The sequence below is a fragment of the Notothenia rossii genome, assembly GCF_949606895.1.
Source record: "Notothenia rossii genome assembly, chromosome: 12".
Taxonomy (NCBI): Eukaryota; Metazoa; Chordata; class Actinopteri; order Perciformes; family Nototheniidae; genus Notothenia; species Notothenia rossii.
This window is the reverse complement of record NC_136911.1, coordinates 22,381,037-22,400,979: the sequence shown is the minus strand read 5'-3', so window position 1 is coordinate 22,400,979 and position 19,943 is coordinate 22,381,037. Positions and strand designations below refer to the sequence as shown.

Sequence of the window (19,943 nt, the reverse complement as noted above, 5' to 3'; positions counted from 1 at the left end):
TTTAGAAAGATGTGTTTAACTCAAGTATAACATTTTCTCACACTACTGGTTCCTAAAACTATTTGGAAACTCATTTTTGAACTGCAGCAGAAGGAGTTATGGAAACAAAGTAGGTGTTAAAAAGTGCGGTCTGGAGGAAATAACTTCTCAGCACTTTTCTAGATGTGCGCTGTCCTCCCACAGCCCCCTCGCTGCGACCACACCCAATCAGTGGTGACCCGTCATCCCATAAACACCCACTGGTATCCAATCACTAAAACTCCCATTTATCACATTGACAGGAGCGGCTTGTGGTTATTGACTGGGAGTGGATTCCTGTTCCCCTCCACAAGTTCACTCACTCATCAAGTTAGATAAAGTGAAAATGTCTGGAACGTTAAATGAGCGGTGGCTTGATTTTCACTCAGTGACTTCACATAGGGAGGACTTTATCAGATACATACGCTACTGGGGAAATGTATGTTGAGATAATTATATACGTTATCCTCGTGTGTGTGTGTGCAGGAAACATAACATATTACTGGATGGTAAAATAACATTACAACACACACACCAACAGGATCCTGCATATTAAATGACTGGATTATGCTTCCATTAATGTGTTCACTACAGCCGGTAAAGATGGAGCTAATTACTTTATATACTGCTGCTAGATACAGTATATTCAATTCATGTCAATGTTTATTTATTAGTTGATTTATATAATGTATTAGCTTATAATCTGAATCTGTAAAAGCTGTCGGTTAACCGTAGTGGAGTAGAAGTATGAAATGAGTACTATATTTCAGCAAATGTACTTTGATCAAAGCGTCGATATTTGATGATAAGAGAGAAAAATTAGTGGCAAAACAAGCGCGAGCTATTGCTTCATCAGCAAAGCTTCTTATAAAAAATCAGCAACATGTGGGAATGAGGAAATGAATACAGGCTTTGCTGCTGTGTGAGGTACATTTTTTTTTGTTGGCCTCCTTCCTGTGCATTTTCAGGTCATGTTGGGCTAATCCACTTTACTCCATAGGAAAGTCTATGAAATACTAGAATGCCAATAAGTGTGTGTGCTGGCGTCAGCAAACGGCTGCTGGTCCTTTGATCCAAACTGTAATCTGAAGACAAAGGAGTTTTTAATTAAGAGCCTTTTCTATTATGTTGTAAATCCAGTCGTTCTCTGCAGGTCAACCTTCATTTGAAGAATGAATGAGGCGCTTCGATTCTTTTCTTTTAGCAGAATAGAGACCGATTTCTTTATTTTGAATGATTACTGTGTTTATTTAGATTCTGTTTACTTCCCCTGCTGGTAGCTTAGCATACCTTTCACTGTATCAGAGCTGTCATAGCAGCTGTGGCAGAGGAGGTGATATTTAACAATCAGATCTGATGTGTTGTGCTGGGATGATGCAGACTTGGCTGTCAGGAGCTCTGCAGAGGCCAGCAGTTGTGTGAGAGATTTAATGGCCGAGCCGGCGGTCTAAAGAGGGGGCAGCAATCAAAAGACCTTTTGGCAAGGTCAGCAAGGCCTTTTACTCTCTGCTTATCTCCGTCAATGGCTCTGTTAAAGAACACATAGGTGCCGCTAAGCTCCAGAGACATGCTGAGTGGGTTTGTCTGCTTTTTGTTATGTTATGTTTGGATTCATAGTGCTACGCTGGCACACAACGTTCTAAAACAGCCAAAATAAGCCGATAAAATGTCAAAACCTTCCAACAACAGTGACAGCTGGACAACTTCATAGAGTGGTGCAGAAATGCGTCCTAAAGCCCAGAAATAACTTGGCATTCTTACAATTTTTGCTCTCTGTCATGTTTTTTGACATGTTTTTGGTGAGAAGCCTGATTTAAGGTCTTCTGAACCGTAAGAGATTTTCATGTTTTGTTCTACGACTAAATACTTTAAAAACGGCAGTTGTTTACAAGTGTCTAAATGAGACGACTAAACGTCATCATGCCCTCCCTTAGCCGCCTTTAGCTTAGCGGTGGTGACGTGAAGTCATGTGACCGTGCTGTAGTTCCTTTATAGCCCAACATTAGCCACCTTTAGCTTAGCGGTGGTAACGTGAAGTCATGTGACCGTGCTGTAGTTCCTTTATAGCCCAACATTAGCCTCCTTTAGCTTAGCGGTGGTGACGTGAAGTCATGTGACCGTGCTGTAGTTCCTTTATAGCCCAACATTAGCCTCCTTTAGCTTAGCGGTGGTGACGTGAAGTCATGTGACCGTGCTGTGGTTCCTTTATAGCAACTCTGCAGGGCTTTATAATATTTTTCACATAAATTAAAGGTTTGTCTGCTGTCCTCTGTTTCAACCGTCATGTCTAACCACAGTATAACTTGTAAACTTAATGACAGACAGCTGCATGCGTCTACCTATCAGCATCATGCATGCATCTGCAGTTTTTATAACGCTAACTCTGTAGCCTTTGGGTGTTTGAAGCTCTTTTGTTTGGGTTCAAGCCCCAGCATGTTCAGATGAAAGAGGAGCCATCGGTGTGTGTTTGATGCCTGCTGCGTCTGTGATAGAAACAGCTTTTTAGTCATCGTGTGACCTGAGTATCTCCAGCTGTACGATTTAGACCACCATGGGATGTATACTCAGCATTTATTAATTCACACCTCAAGACGTAGCCAAGCTGTGTGCACTACTCATAGTTTCTCATACTCTCTGTGCTAACCTTCATCCATGCAATCCAGTCTCTGGGTCTCGCTGCTTATTTTACCATTTGCTGAGAGTCCCCTTAGATGTCCTACCTTTACATCAAATACTCTGAAGGTGGCTCTGAACTTTACCTGGAAGACCTGAAAGGATTATGAGGCAAAGGAAGAACTGACCTTGATACAGCTTCAAAGTCAGAGAATAAATATGACCAGAAAGAGAAGCTGACCTGCAGTGACTCTTATGATGGAAAAGTTGTTGATTTAACTAAAAGTCTAACGTTTGTTCGTCTTCCTATTAAATAATTTTAAAGAGTCCTCTCCTGCTGATGTTCAGGTGTATATCAGTATGGAGTGTCTACTTTAAAGAGTCCTCTCCTGCTGATGTTCAGGTGTATATCAGTATGTAGTGTCTACTTTAAAGAGTCCTCTCCTGCTGATGTTCAGGTGTATATCAGTATGTCTCTACTTTAAAGAGTCCTCTCCTGCTGATGTTCAGGTGTATATCAGTATGTAGTGTCTCTACTTTAAAGAGTCCTCTCCTGCTGATGTTCAGGTGTATATCAGTATGTCTCTACTTTAAAGAGTCCTCTCCTGCTGATGTTCAGGTGTATATCAGTATGTAGTGTCTCTACTTTAAAGAGTCCTCTCCTGCTGATGTTCAGGTGTATATCAGTATGTAGTGTCTCTACTTTAAAGAGTCCTCTCCTGCTGATGTTCAGGTGTATATCAGTATGTAGTGTCTACTTTAAAGAGTCCTCTCCTGCTGATGTTCAGGTGTATATCAGTATGTCTCTACTTTAAAGAGTCCTCTCCTGCTGATGTTCAGGTGTATATCAGTATGTAGTGTCTCTACTTTAAAGAGTCCTCTCCTGCTGATGTTCAGGTGTATATCAGTATGTAGTGTCTCTACTTTAAAGAGTCCTCTCCTGCTGATGTTCAGGTGTATATCAGTATGTAGTGTCTCTACTTTAAAGAGTCCTCTCCTGCTGATGTTCAGGTGTATATCAGTATGTAGTGTCTCTACTTTAAAGAGTCCTCTCCTCCTGATGTTCAGGTGTATATCAGCATGTAGTGTCTCTACTTTAAAGAGTCCTCTCCTGCTGATGTTCAGGTGTATATCAGTATGTAGTGTCTCTACTTTAAAGAGTCCTCTCCTGCTGATGTTCAGGTGTACATCAGTATGTAGTGTCTCTACTTTAAAGAGTCCTCTCCTGCTGATGTTCAGGTGTACACCAGTATGTAGTGTCTCTACTTTAAAGAGTCCTCTCCTGTTGATGTTCAGGTGTATATCAGTATGTAGTGTCTCTACTTTAAAGAGTCCTCTCCTGCTGATGTTCAGGTGTATATCAGTATGTAGTGTCTCTACTTTAAAGAGTCCTCTCTCCTGCTGATGTTCAGGTGTACATCAGTATGTAGTGTCTCTACTGGGACATGTCTCCATGATTTATTTTTCTCATACTGCCTGTGCTGCAGCACCTCTTTTCACCCTCTGTCTGAAACCAGAGCACAGTCTGCTCTGATTGGTTAGCTAATGTGTTACGTAGAGATCTCACTATGAACCAAAGGAGTCAAAGGAGGGATTTTAGCCTTAGCAGACCATTTACATGCACACAAACCTATATAGCGCACTACAGGAGGGTGAACACTGCACAAAGCATAATAGGGCCTCTTTAAAACGTTTTACATTAAAGCAAAGAATGAATAAACAGACCAATCAGACTCCTGCTTCTAACTTGACATACGTTTTGATGTATCTCACAGCTGCTAGATATCACCCTCTCCTCTGAGCCTCTTCAGCCAATCGCTGAGGTGCGGAGAACTTAGCTCAAACTTTCCATTGACCTCTGTGACCTTCAAGTCCCCCAAAACCTGAGCTTCAGAACTTGACCCTGGATGGGAGCTTTAATATCCCGGGGATTGTGGGTGCTCCTGACTGATAGAGGTTTTGGGGGGGTGGGGGTTGGTCTTTGAAGTTTTTTGTGCGTCTTAATGAGGATCAGACTCCAGGGTTTTTGGCCAAAGCCCTCCCCCCTCTCTCAGAGGTTGAAGGACTACTTTTAAGAGGAGGACTTTTTCTCTTCTATACATTCCTCTCCCCAGGCGCCTCATCTTCTTCCATTTCTTTAATCAGCCCCCAGAGCGTTTCATCACTTCATCAAGACCTCAGATCTGGTGCTTGAGTAAAAGTAGAAGTACTCAGATCTTGTACTTGAGTAAAAGTAGAAGTACTCAGATCTTGTTCTTGAGTAAAAGTAGAAGTACTCAGATCTTGTAGTAAAAGTAGAAGTACTCAGATCTTGTTCTTGAGTAAAAGTAGAAGTACTCAGATCTTGTGCTTGAGTAAAAGTAGAAGTACTCAGACCTTGTACTTGAGTAAAAGTAGAAGTACTCAGATCTTGTATTTGAGTAAAAGTAGAAGTACTCAGATCTTGTAGTAAAAGTAGAAGTACTCAGATCTTGTACTTGAGTAAAAGTAGAAGTACTCAGGTCTTGTACTTGAGTAAAAGTAGAAGTACTCAGATCTTGTAGTAAAAGTAGAAGTACTCAGATCTTGTAGTAAAAGTAGAAATACTGAGATCTTGTTCTTGAGTAAAAGTAGAAGTACTCAGATCTTGTATTTGAGTAAAAGTAGAAGTACTCAGATCTTGTAGTAAAAGTAGAAGTACTGAGATCTTGTTCTTGAGTAAAAGTAGAAGTACTCATATCATGTACTTGAGTGAAAGTAGAAGTACTCAGATCTTGTAGTAAAAGTAGAAGTACTGAGATCTTGTTCTTGAGTAAAAGTAGAAGTACTCAGATCTTGTACTTGAGTCAAAGTAGAAGTACCAGAGTGTAGGAATACTCTGTTACAGTAAAAGTACTGCATTCAAAATGTTCCTCAAGTGAAAGTAGAAAAGTATTCTCATCAAAATATAGTGAAAGACAGTAAAAGTAGTCGTTGTGCAGATTGGTCCATTTCAGAATAATATATATGATATGTTTTATAATGATTGATCATGAAAGTGTTCTCAAAGCTGGTAAAGGTGCAGCTAGTTTGAATGACTTTGTATACTGCAGGGTAGCTGGTGGATTTACTCCAGGTGGAACTAAAGTCTGATTTAACACTTGATTATATTGTTTATTATTCTGCGAAATAACTCAAGGTATTACATAGATATAGTGGAGTAAAAGTACACTATCTACCTCTGAAATGTGGTGGTGACTGGTGAGTTACTTTCACCACTGCAGTTCATTAAGGCTTGAGATGAATCAGGCGCTCTGAAGTGTTTCCATGGGGAAGCAGGAGATGTGTTTGAGAGCGCGACAGGAAGCAAACCAAATAGTCCTGCTCAGTCTTGTCTGGAAACAAACACTGAAACATGTGTATACAAACCTGGGACAGGGCATGGGGTCAGGGCAGATGTCAGATAGAGGGTGGGCCAGACAAGCCCCTGACCTGAGTTTTGAGATTGAAAGCCAATCAAAAACATGTGTGCCAGCGCCCCTTGTTCCTGCTGAAAAGACAAATTAACTCCGGGTAACAAAGAGGTGGTGTCTTCAGGCTGTGCTGAAAACAATCGCCTACAGCTGTTTCATTACAATTTCACCTCACGTGAGAGCTACTTCCTAGCTGAGGAACTGCACTATTAATTCATATTATTGCCATAAAGGAAAGCTATAAAGGTCGGTGCTCATTATTCCTGCGGGTGCATTCTGGCCGTAGCATAATGAAGAGAAGTGGAGCTTGAGAATATGTGTTTTTTGTCCCGAGGCCAGACTCATAAAGCAAGGCGCCATACTTTGCAGAGCCGTTACTCCACCCTTGTCCGTCATTCATTTCTAAAAGATGACATATTCTGTTCATTTTCAGGCTCATATTAGTATTTAGTGTCTCTACTTTAAAGAGTCCTCTCCTGCTGATGTTCAGGTGTATATCAGTATGTAGTGTCTCTACTTTAAAGAGTCCTCTCCTGCTGATGTTCAGGTGTATATCAGTATGTAGTGTCTCTACTTTAAAGAGTCCTCTCCTGCTGATGTTCAGGTGTATATCAGTATGTAGTGTCTCTACTTTAAAGAGTCCTCTCCTGCTGATGTTCAGGTGTATATCAGTATGTAGTGTCTCTACTTTAAAGAGTCCTCTCCTGCTGATGTTCAGGTGTATATCAGTATGTAGTGTCTCTACTTTAAAGAGTCCTCTCCTGCTGATGTTCAGGTGTATATCAGTATGTAGTGTCTCTACTTTAAAGAGTCCTCTCCTGCTGATGTTCAGGTGTATATCAGTATGTAGTGTCTCTACTTTAAAGAGTCCTCTCCTGCTGAAGTTCAGGTGTATATCAGTGTGTAGTCTCTCTACTTTAAAGAGTCCTCTCCTGCTGATGTTCAGGTGTATATCAGTATGTAGTGTCTCTACTTTAAAGAGTCCTCTCCTGCTGATGTTCAGGTGTATATCAGTATGTAGTGTCTCTACTTTAAAGAGTCCTCTCCTGCTGATGTTCAGGTGTATATCAGTATGTAGTGTCTCTACTTTAAAGAGTCCTCTCCTGTTGATGTTCAGGTGTATATCAGTGTGTAGAGTCTCTACATGTCTCCATGCTTCAATGTTCAAAAAGCTCTTTATTGTTCTCATACTACCTGTGCTGCAGCACCTCTTTTCACCCTCTGTCTGAAACCAGATCCCAGTCTGCTCTGATTGGTTATCTAATGTGTTAAATAGTGATTTGGAGACCCTTTACATGCACACAAAGCTATATAGCACACCACAGGAAAGGGGAAAGCTCTGTTAATCTCTCCCTCTGTCTCAAAATATTGTACATCTGATTTATTTTTGAGTTATTCCAAGCTGCACACTCAGTACCCTCATGTGGCCTTCCTGTGTCTCCATCACTGTGTGTCCGTCAGATGCTTATCAGTGTGTGTTCAGCAGATCTCCCGCTGCTGACTGTGTGTGTTTGTGCGTCTGCTTCTATTGATGTGAACATTCGGAGGACTTCCTGTAGCGCGGTGACATGGATGCTGATGTCTGCTGTCACTGCAATTCACTTGTAGCTTGATGCTCATTCTCTGCAGAGACTTTAGAAACTGCACACACAGAGCATGCTTATCTCATCCAGAGATTTGGATTGCTGTTGGTTTCCTACTGGTTTGAAGAGCTCAGTTGGGATGTCTCCTCTCAGGATGTAGGAATATTTGAATGAAAATCTGATGACAGTTTTTGGGATTTTCTTTTGGTACATCTTAAGCTATAAATGCAAATGTTTCTCTCTTTTGGGTCTACTATTAAGACATTTTTAGTTATGAACATTTTCTAGAACAAAGTATATCTCTCATTTTTGCAAATTAAGTCACGAATATGAGACGTTATAGAGACATATGTCAGATGTATGAAGCTCTCTCAGGGACTGGAAGACATCCTAACCAGCAATGTTTGTCATATGTTTAAAGAAAAAGGACGATCAAGATTATTTAAAGTTATCTTTTAGGGTTAGGGCCTAAACAACATATACATAAGGCGCTTTCACACCAAGTACTTTGCCGTACTTAGTTCATCAGAACTCTTTAGTTCTGATGAACTAAAGAGCAGATCACGTTCACACCGGAATAAATCCCTGGGGGAGGATTAGGCAAATGAAGCCGCTGACGCCACTTCTTCTTCTTCCGCTTTGGGTTTACTGGCAGGCCGCAAACAACTTCACGGCGTATACTGCCACCCGAATATGTATGTATGTATATGTGTATATATATATATATATATATATATATATATAGGGACACCTTGTATTGTAGTTAATATCAGTACAGTATCACTTTTCATCACTTAGATTGATTGAACTGTTCTGCCCTTACTGTATCCCTATGCGTAGCTAGACAGTTAGCTAACATTTAAAAGTCCTCCAATAAAGATGCAAGGTTTTCTTTCTTGACTTTACTGTTCTTCTTTTACTTTGTAAAACTGTAACAATACAGAAATAACACACATATAAGTATGCAGGCTTTACATAACATATAAGTAGCACTGTACAAACGACACACATACTACTATTAGGAATTAGCTATCATTAGCATCACTATTCTAGCACACGTCAGAATCGTCACTTCCTGTACTGACAGTGGAGGTGTCCTGAGAGTGGAGGTCTGCAGGCAGACCCCTCTCCCGGAGTTGGGGACTGGCTTCAGTAGAAGCTGCTGGGACTCCCAGCAGCTTCTACTGAAGCCTTCAGAGTAAATCACCAGAACGCCGACACATCCTCATCTCCACCGCTCCCATGTTTTCTTTTGTGTTGCCATAAGTTAGTCTCTCTGCGTTTGGCTAATGCTAATAATGCTAATGCTAATAATGCTAATGCTAATAATGCTAATGCAAGGAAAATAAAATGGCGGCTTCACAAAACTTTTTGGGAGTTTTACAGGGCGTGGTTTGCAATCCGCCCAGCCAATCAGAGATAGGAACCTTTTTCTTCCACAAAAGGACCTGCTCTCTAGCAGGGATGGAAAAGGTTCTCATGAACTAATTTTAGTTCCAGCTGTTTTTGGTGTTAACGCGACATTTCGGAACTATTTCGGAACTATACTGGGAAAAGTACTCCGGTGTGAAAGCGCCTATAGATATCTGTAAAATACGTTTGTTTAGTGTTTTGGGTCAACTATTAACACAGAAATACTGAATACTCCTAATTAATGAAATATTGTATGAACTTCTTCCAGGGTGAAGATTTTCTAACTTACTTTCCGGGGATCTTTTCAGATTTCCAAACCTTTTCAAACTCCCCGTCTTCCGCCCACTGGAGCTCACGGCACTGTCACTTGCTTTAAACTCAGCCCCACAAACGTTCTCATGACATGGAGTGAGGAAAAGCATTCAAAGATTTAAATGTCATCTCCCACCAAAGCCTCCTGCAGGAGAGATGCTCAGCGAGGAATGAAAATGTTCCACATTAATGAAGATGTGTCTCTGCCTGGCTGGATGACCTAATTATCTCGCCTGTGCATGAATAGGTTATAAAGGCGTCGAGATTAAAGTGAGTTGTTGATGCACGGAACACATTGGAAAGGATTTCAGTAAACCTATGTAAGGTTTAACTTCATTTACACATCACTTATGTCTGCTTCTACAAAATCCTCCCCAGCGCCACACGGCTCATCTCCATCTGATTTAAAACATATGATATAATTGCAATGTGTGATGCATTTGTGATGTTGCAGTGGGAGCCGTGAAGACATGGGAACGATGATCAGTGTCATTTGAGAGCTGTCAGCTTGATTTAGAGACTCAAACCTTGAAAAAGGACTTTCTTGGCAGGCTTTGGTTCGCACAGACACGCAGGTACAGACGCAGATTATTAACAACCCCCCGAGAGCGCTTAGACAAATGGTATTTTCACATGTTAAAGGTCAGAAATGAGCATACATGTGGGCACTGAACAGCTGCTGTAAATTGGAGTCATCAGTGTGATATGGGACTTACTTCAGGTTGATAAAACTGCCAGATTAACTGCTGAGGAATTCACGCTTGACTACATTAATGTTTATTCAGAAAATCACCCCTATTCTCATTCACTCTTGAAAAATCCCATGTCTTGTCGTTTTTTTTGCACTTTGTTTTACATCTTAACCTCAGATTGCAAAGCTATTTCCTCACATAATATGGTAGGGAGAAGAACATGAACAGCTTGCATGAATTAAACATGCATTTAGTAAACATTTGGAACTATATTTTCCGTATTTCTAGCGTTAATATGATCCATTCGTGTTTCTTTTAAAGTTGCGTCCCATTGGCTCACATTACAGGCTCATTTTTTAACATAAGACCTCTCCCAGGTGTCAGATTAACAAGCATCTAGCCTTCCACTCTGCACAGGGAGAATGGTAATGTTATTAGGTTCATGCATGATGTATATTTTGACATTTAGTTTGGTTCTTTTTAAGTAGCAAATAGCAGAAGGAACGCAGAGTCACAGCTCCTCCAGCAGAGAGAATCGTCCATAATGTATGAGTCACTAAAAGGCTCCTTTAGCTCCTCAATCTGTTTACACGATGCCGACGACAAGAAGCAACGTGTGTGTGTGTGTGTGTGTGTGTGTGTGTGTGTGTGTGTGTGTGTGTGTGTGTGTGTGTGTGTGTGTGTGTGTGTGTGTGTGTGTGTGTGTGTGTGTGTGTGTGTGTGTGTGTGTGTGTGTGTGTGTGTGTGTGTGTGTGTGTGTGTGTGTGTGTGTGTGTGTGTGTGTGTGTGTGTGTGTGTGTGGCCAAGTTTAGCTCTGCTGAGGATGAGCAGGTGGGAGATCTGATTTAAAGAACATTACGTATGCACAGTAGAGACATTAAATACTAATATGAACCTGAAAATGAGCACATATGGCCCCTTTAATGCATTGCAAGTGTGTATTGCATAACAGTTTGGACACTACTCAGCTTTGCTCCGTGTGTGTTTGTGTGGGAAACTACTTATGCACATGTTATTGTTGTAAGTGTCATAATTACACAGATGTATCCCAGAAAATTGCATCTCTGTAACTACTCCTCAACTATGCCGTTCTTCTTCCTCTCCCTCCTTTCTTGGTGTGTGTCTGCAGCCAGGCATCGACCTGAAGATCAATAAGCCACACAGAGAAGCCTCTTATTTACATCAGTGTGAATGGAGCGGTGGTTAGTCTCTTTATACACTTCAGGCAGGAGCATTTCCTCCAATAACACACCTGACAGGCTGTTCAGGTAAGAAGCTCGTGTGTGTGTGTGTGTGTGTGTGTGTGTGTGTGTGTGTGTGTGTGTGTGTGTGTGTGTGTGTGTGTGTGTGTGTGTGTGTGTGTGTGTGTGTGTGTGTGTGTGTGTGTGTGTGTGTGTGTGTGTGTGTGTGTGTGTGTGTGTGTGTGTGTGTGTGTGTGTGTGTGTGTGTGTGTGTGTGTGTGTGTGTGTGTGTGTGTGTGTGTGTGGATTCATAAGGCCACAGGGGGGCCCCAGAGACAGGGTCTAAAGAGGAGAGAGTCACGATGACACTGGCTTCGTAGAGACGGCTGTAAACCATTTTAGTTTGTTTCTGCGGAACATCTGAAGTAAACATTATTAGTTTCAACATCTGTGGCAGTAATCCTCTGCTCGTTAAGAAGGGTTTTTACTTATTTCTGAGGGACAGGAGCTCACCAACAGGAAATGACATGACATTCCCCCTATTTCACCGTACCATATACAGATAGATTACTCTCTAGGTCACTGGTTTCTTTTTCCTATTCAATCAACTACTAGACAAACTTAATCCACTTTTTCAGACTCCACTATTTGTTCTCGTAATGCTGCAGTGGCTTCGAACAATCTTTTAATATACTATAATTATGATATATTTGTATATGATTCTGAAATAGACCATATTGCATAATTAGTAGTTTATTTATTTAGTGATCAAATGTTTTTTAAATTTGTATATAAAAAATTATAATTATTTTACATTATTTTGTAATATTATTCATTTTATTTGGATTATTATAATAGTTTCTATCCATTTATACTATTTATTTTGTTCTTTAGGTAGTTGAATAACATAATATTTGTTACACTTTCAAATAAGTAATTCAATTTTTTATTATTATTTATTTGTATTGATTTATTGGTACTTAAAGTATATATTGATGCCGATACTTTTGTACTTTTACTTGATTACAATTTTAAATGCAAGAACTTCACTTATTTCTAAGTATGTTAGCTGCTTTCACTTCAATTAAAGAGCACTTCTTCCATCTCTAGTCCACAGTGCTGCAGACTCACCTCCATCCATGTTGTTTCTTTAAGATACAGTTGATGATAATGTCACCGACAGCTCTTCTCCAGCCCCTCCACCACGATCAGTGCCACACTAACTGAGACTTAATTCAGCAGATAATGTGACGTGTTGGGTGGCGTTCCCCAGGGAGCGTTCGGAGGACTAATTGGTTCCAACTGTCAGCGAGCCTCAACGTCTTTTACGCCGCCTTTAAAATCACTTTCCTTCTCTTGGGAATGAAGAACAGCATCAGCAGAGAGGAAGGGGATTCCTTTTGGGTTTTTAGAAACACTATTTGTTTCAGATTGAGATTCAGGAGTATCTGAAATACCAGAAAGTTTCTTAATAATAATAATAATAATAATAATAATAATAAATGATATTTATATAGCGCCTATCAAGGGACCCAAGGTCGCTGTACATGGTGGGCAAACAAAACAAACAGACAATCAACGGGCAAGCAAAAAATAAAGGAAGCCGTGGGACCAAGAAAGGACTCGGGCCCGAAGGCCAGATTGAACAGGTGTGTTTTTAATGATGATGTCCAGGGAGGCAGCATTACGGATCTCGGGAGGAAGTGCATTCCAGAGGGTGGGGGCCGCAACACTGAACGCCCTGTCACCAACCGTTCAGAGCGGGGGATGGAGAGCAGGCCCGTGTCTGAGGGCCGCAGACTCCGAGAAGGGGTGTAGGGATGGAGGGATGGAGGAGGTCCGATTAGTACTGGGGGGGCGAGGGTACGGAGGGACTTGTATGTGAGGAGGAGTGTTTTGTACTGAATCCGGGACTCGACCGGCAGCCAGTGGGGGTGATGAGTACTCCTCTTAAGCCCCACGGACCCGGTTCCGGGGCCGAAATCGCGTCATTTGCAGGAAGCAACGTCTAATGAACCTTAAGATTTAATAACTATGAATATTTTATATCCATATAACGGGAAAAAACTCATTTAACTGATCTGTCACATTTTCGATAACAACGATGATGTAGTTAATCCATAGGTTAATATCCAATGTGGCTGTGTCCCCTTTGAAATGTTCTGATAACCTATACGCAATAAAACTGCAATTCCATTTAAAAAAAGTAGAGCAGGCCATTCCTACGCTCTGTAGCTTCATTGAATGGGCGAAGACGCCATCTTTCATTTTTTTAACATGAGTGTGTGCTGATATGGTCATTTGTTCTGGGAATGTCATTTTCGAGCCTGAAACCTGAAAAACAGGCTTGGGGCTAAAGAGGAAGCAAATGCGTATTTCGAACAGAATGTTAATAAGTCTATGTACTCTGGTCCTGCATTGCTAAATATTTTTGATGTCTTTGATGTGATGTCTGTTCTTTATTTGCTGGTCCCATTGTTATTATTGTTATTATTATTGTTATTAATGTTATTATTAATGTTATTATTGTTGTTATTATGCGCAGCTTTCCACCTTCTTCTCCAGTAGGACTCAGATGAGGGTGTTCTGTTATGTTTGGCTGTGAATTATTTTTTTTATTATGAAGGGCAGACCACCTATTTGTATTTATTTTGTTTTTTTTAGAAAGGGGCAGGTCATATAAGATGTTATTCTTCTCCCTGCTCCTTTTCGCTCAATGGTGTTTGTAGAGACATGTTTTGTTGGCAATTATTGTACATTTGGTTATGTGTACAATGAGCGGGACAAATACAAATGAAATGAAATGAAAGGGTGGGGGTGATATGTTGCCATGGCTTGGTGCGGGTGAGAAGCCTGGCGGCAGAGTTCTGGACGTTAAGGTATTGATTGACTAAAAACTCACCTCCATTGGCTTTTACTAGTTGAGCATAACATTCTGATATTTGTATGTGTTTTATATATCTCTTGTTATTGTGCTTTTTATCATTTTATTATTTACTCCTACTGTTTTATTCTATATTGTATGTGTTCCCTGTTCAGCACTTTGGTCAACTGAGGTTGTTTTAAATGTGGAATTAAAATTTAAATACAAATAAATAAAGATTGATAGGGTGAGATATTATTATTCTGAGTAACGTTTGATTTCTACTGCAGCTTGAAGGCCAGGTTTACCTCTAGGTGTGAGAAAGGAACATCTATTGTAGTTGAGATATTATAATATAAGGATCTCAGGAATTAGTTTTTTGCACATTGTTGGCACCCCACCTTGCTGCAGCGCTGAATCCCTTAGTTTCCACATTTCTGAAGTGTGCATGTTATTCAGCGTCTGATATTGAGTGGATGTTACAGTCAATGACTCATGATATGGGAGGGAGGGAGATGGAATGTCGGGAAAGAAACAACCAAAGCCCCCGAGGGCTAGGAAAACATACTCAACCTTAATCCTCTGCAGAGGTACACAGCTCACCCATCCCCCAGAAATCTTCCTGAATCCCCCACCTTCGAATCCACAGAGATGTGGACGTACAAACATCCTTTACTCAAGTAGAAGTACTCGTGTTTAAAAATACCCTGGTCAAAGTCCAAGTACTGAATAAACTTCTTTACTCAAGTCAAAGTAAAGAGGCTTTGAAATGTACTTCAGTAAAAAGTACCCATAACTAGCAGCTGTTTTAAAGAGTACCTGACCTCCCTTTATATTAATAGAACAATAATGTCATTGTTAGCTAATGAATGTTTCCATGCTGAACAACGGCAACATGACAACGTTTCCATTGGTCCCTCTTCTTTAGAGAAGACCAGGAAATGATGGATACACGGATCGTGTTCAAATCAATAGGCACGCAATGACTCTAAATAATAATGATCACGCCACCAAACACACATTCAGACTAAAGGAACCAGCCTGTTTGGAAAATGAGAGAAGTAGAAAGTACAGGTATTTGGGTTCAACATGTGAGAAGTAGAAAGTACAGCTATTTGAGTTCAACATGTGAGAAGTAGAAAGTACAGGTATTTGTGTTCAACATGTAAGAAGTAGAAAGTACAGGTATTTGGGTTCAACATGTAAGAAGTAGAAAGTACAGGTATTTGGGTTCAACATGTAAGAAGTAGAAAGTACAGGTATTTGTGTTCAACATGTAAGAAGTAGAAAGTACAGGTATTTGTGTTCAACATGTAAGAAGTAGAAAGTACAGGTATTTGGGTTCAACATGTAAGAAGTAGAAAGTACAGGTATTTGTGTTCAACATGTAAGAAGTAGAAAGTACAGGTATTTGAGTTCAACATGTAAGAAGTAGAAAGTACAGGTATTTGTGTTCAACATGTAAGAAGTAGAAAGTACAGGTATTTGAGTTCAACATGTAAGAAGTAGAAAGTACAGGTATTTGAGTTGAACATGTAAGAAGTAGAAAGTACAGGTATTTGTTTTCAAAATGTAAAAGTACAAAGTCGTCAGAGTAAAGTACTGATACCAGAAATATGTACTTAAGTACAGTAACAAACCTGTATTTGTACTCCACTACTTCCCACCTCTGGAAGTCCACAATGCACCAGCCCTCCTTAAACTTGATATTTGTGTTTCACTCTCAAAAGCCAGTCGCTGGGAACTTTTTAAAAACAGTGTTCAATCCACAGATAATTTCCTCCACAAGTTTTGGTTCCCTCTCAGTACTCTCATCAGTAATGCTTCCAGATGCTGTCAGCAGATGTTTCCAGAGTAACAAGCTCTGATAAAACCACTGTACGCCAACTGCCCATCACGATCAGCCAAACATAGAGTAAGCAACTAACTGGTGAACATAACAAAGCATTTAGCTGCTAAAGAGACACCGTCCTTACTGTATGCCATTGTTGTGTTTACAGGTAGTTCTATATGCTCGAAATGTTAATGGTAACTGATTTTGAACCCAAATGAAGTAGATATGGGAAACATATTCACTTTTCACTCTGTTTTTTTGGTCTGTTCTTGGTTTCCACTCAATCCTGAGGGAAATAAATAGTTGCTTAATGCTCCACTATGTTCACCAGCTGGTTGCTTACTTATTGTGTCTGCTTTGTGGCGCTAGTCAAGTGGTATACAGACACAATTTGGAGCTTTTTTGGTTGTAAGTATCTGAAAATGACACTATGAGAGGGGAGAAAGTTAACTAAAGCCACTCAGAAAGCATGCCCATGAGCTGAGAGGCTCTATAAGGCTCCATAGAGTTATTGTGTACATCAGAAATAAATGTGATGGAAACAGTGTGCACTAACACAAGCTGAAGCTCAGTGGGTGGGAGTCTCCTGTGACCTATGCCCCCCAGTTTATTAATAACCCTCAGACAGAAAAGGCAGATAATTAGAGAAATACCACAGAGGCAACTCTTGCTGAGCTCACCACCCTTCCCAAAAACATCCAGCAGCCCCTCCTCTACTCACTGATGGGCCGGAGGCAGCTACAGCAGAGCTTGTGGGACTTTTCTGCACCATTGAATTTCCATAACCGCCCAACGTCTCAATCCCAAACTGCCTCCTCCCCGCTCGGAGCGTGAGACACTTGTGGGCTCCTTGGCACTCGTTAGCATGGAGCTAGCCAAGGCTATCTGCTTAGGCAGCTGTGGGTGGTGGTGCTTTCTCTCAGCTCTTTATTGTCAGAGCCAATTCCAGCTCCTCAGATCATCATCTTTCACACGTAAAGTTATACGTTTGGTCGATTGTTTTCCACTTCTTGTTTGAAATGCAAATGGGTTTGGACAAAATGTTGTTTTGTTCAGAGATGGAAGAAGTACTTAGATCTAGTACAATGGCATAGTGAAGAATAATTATGTTAAAGTCTGACATTCATAATGTTACTTAAGTAAAATGTACTTGAATACATTATAGGATTATAATCATCAAACCATTAATGAGTACGTCATTTTAAGTTGGTGGGGACTTTTTAAACTGTCATGTATTTTAATCCGGTAGTAGTATTTGGATCCTTTAGTTAAGTGAACTACTCCATTACAAGCAAAAGTACTGCACTTAAGTACATAAGAGTCCTTTGTTTACTTCCAAAACATAGTAACATTACTAGTACACTCGCACTTCTATTGGCTAGCTCTCCAACACATTGTACGTGATAAGGGGCGGGACATCTCTAAGCGGTTGACCAATCACAAAAGAGCCGTCCAGCTAACCAATCAGAGCAGACTGGGCTCTGGTTTCAGACAGAGGGTGAAAAGAGGTGCTGCAGTACAGACAGTATGAGAAAAATAAAGAGCTTTTTGAACATTAAAGCATGAAGAAATGTAGAGACACTACATACTGATATACACCTGAACATCAGCAGGAGAGGACTCTTTAAAGTAGAGACACTACATACTGATATACACCTGAACATCAGCAGGAGAGGACTCTTTAAAGTAGAGACACTACATACTGATATACACCTGAACATCAGCAGGAGAGGACTCTTTAAAGTAGAGACACTACATACTGATATACACCTGAACATCAGCAGGAGAGGACTCTTTAAAGTAGAGACACTACATACTGATATGAACCTGAACATCAGCAGGAGAGGACTCTTTAAAGTAGAGCCACTACATACTGATATAGACCTGAACATCAGCAGGAGAGGACTCTTTAAAGTAGAGACACTACATACTGATATACACCTGAACATCAGCAGGAGAGGACTCTTTAAAGTAGAGACACTACATACTGATATACACCTGAACATCAGCAGGAGAGGACTCTTTAAAGTAGAGACACTACATACTGATATACACCTGAACATCAGCAGGAGAGGACTCTTTAAAGTAGAGACACTACATACTGATATACACCTGAACATCAGCAGGAGAGGACTCTTTAAAGTAGAGACACTACATACTGATATACACCTAAACATCAGCAGGAGGGGACTCTTTAAAGTAAAGACACTACATACTGATATACACCTGAACATCAACAGGAGAGGACTCTTTAAAGTAGAGACACTACATACTGATATACACCTAAACATCAGCAGGAGGGGACTCTTTAAAGTAAAGACACTACATACTGATATACACCTGAACATCAACAGGAGAGGACTCTTTAAAGTAGAGACACTACATACTGATATACACCTGAACATCAGCAGGAGAGGACTCTTTAAAGTAGAGACTCTACATACTGATATACACCTGAACATCATCAGGAGAGGACTCTTTAAAGTAGAGACACTACATACTAATTTGAACCAAACATTTTGCAGAAATGGGTTCCTTTAAGAAGAGTAGTTGAGTGAATGTACTTTGATACTTTCCCCCTCTGTTTTTTTATGCGTTACGATCCATCACAAAAATCCCAGGCTTAATTAGGAAACTCAAATTATATCCGTCCACAAATGCTATGTTATTTAAAGTCTTTGAACCTAGATCCTGTTTGCCTACAGTACAGTTATGCCTGGCTCGAAGCCATCCAATCCACACAGAGGGCTTTCATTTACTCCCAGTACACAAATATAACCATCGCATGGGAGAGTTGCCACACTGGGTTTTTTCCTCGTTAACCTTTTTTTAGACTTGATGTAATCCTTTAGGATGTAGTAAACATAATAGAAACTCATCCATACGGGTGACGCATGGCCATAATCTAGGACAATATTTAATCTTGTGGAAATATCTGTACCTTCTTCACTTTCTCTCTCTTTGACAGATATTCCCTCAGACATGCAGCGTTTTCCCCGTGAGCTTCTCTAGCTCTGATTTTGTCAGCTAACTATTCATCGGGAAAGTATGTAGGTCAATCTGCTTTGCTCTTTATCTAAAGCCACGCAGATATGTGGCAATACGATGAATATTTCATATCTGTACAATCAGCGATGGTTGTCATCATGTTCGGAAAGCTTAGTCGTCTAAAAGGCAATCATAGAGGAGGGAGAGGCATGTGGGGCTTTTTCTTTTAAATCCCTATGTAAACTTATATCCTGTACGTCAGTATTCATGCCATGCAGGTTGGGTCTGGGACTTTCTCTGATGTCTGAGAGAGAAATCCTCTAAACCTCCCGTCCATGTGGTTGTTGCTCTTTTATAACACACACAGTTGATCCTGTTTCTCACTGTAATCCATTTTCTGGTGTTTAGTCTGTAAGCACGAAATGACGTTATATCACATGTCCTGTTTCGCGGGCTGCGGCATATTACACTGTCACAGGCTCAGAGCCCAAAATAGGTGTGCAGAGTTATGAATTAGACATTAGGCTAGAGTCAATGAATCAAGACTCGTTTATGGGATTGTGGTTTACTTGCGAGTGTTGCTCCGTGTCAGCAAAGTGTGCTTTTACAACACAAGAAAATGCTGTAAAATCTTGTTTTTGCTGCGTCCGCCCTGCAGTGATTCATACTTTATTGTTCGTGTCTGGCAATTATTATTTGGCTGAGGACATTTCTGTGGGTCAGACATTTGTTGAGAGTTCTTTAAGGATGAGACGTTTTTTCTTAAGCAAGATGAGAAGTGTCAGAAAGCTCTGATCTTCTCCGAGCCAACTTCTTATAGTTCTTTCGTGTCACAGCTGATGTCTTCGTTTGCAGGAGATCCACTGTGTGTGTGTCTCTCTCTCTCTCTCTCTCTCTCTCTCTCTCTCTCTCAAACACACACACATGCTGCTAAGCTCCCCTCCTTTGCGCTCTATAATTCTCTGTAAATTCCAGCATCAGTGAGTGAAGGGCTTGGTGTTTTGACCCGCCTCCG

At 40.6% G+C, this 19,943-nt stretch overlaps 1 protein-coding gene across 1 annotated transcript in view; it reads left to right on the top strand.

The window, feature by feature from the left end:
* Positions 1 to 19,943, top strand: part of kiaa1217 (KIAA1217 ortholog) — a 131,282-nt gene that overhangs the window by 6,008 nt on the left and 105,331 nt on the right. The gene's annotated exons all lie outside the window — the stretch shown is intronic.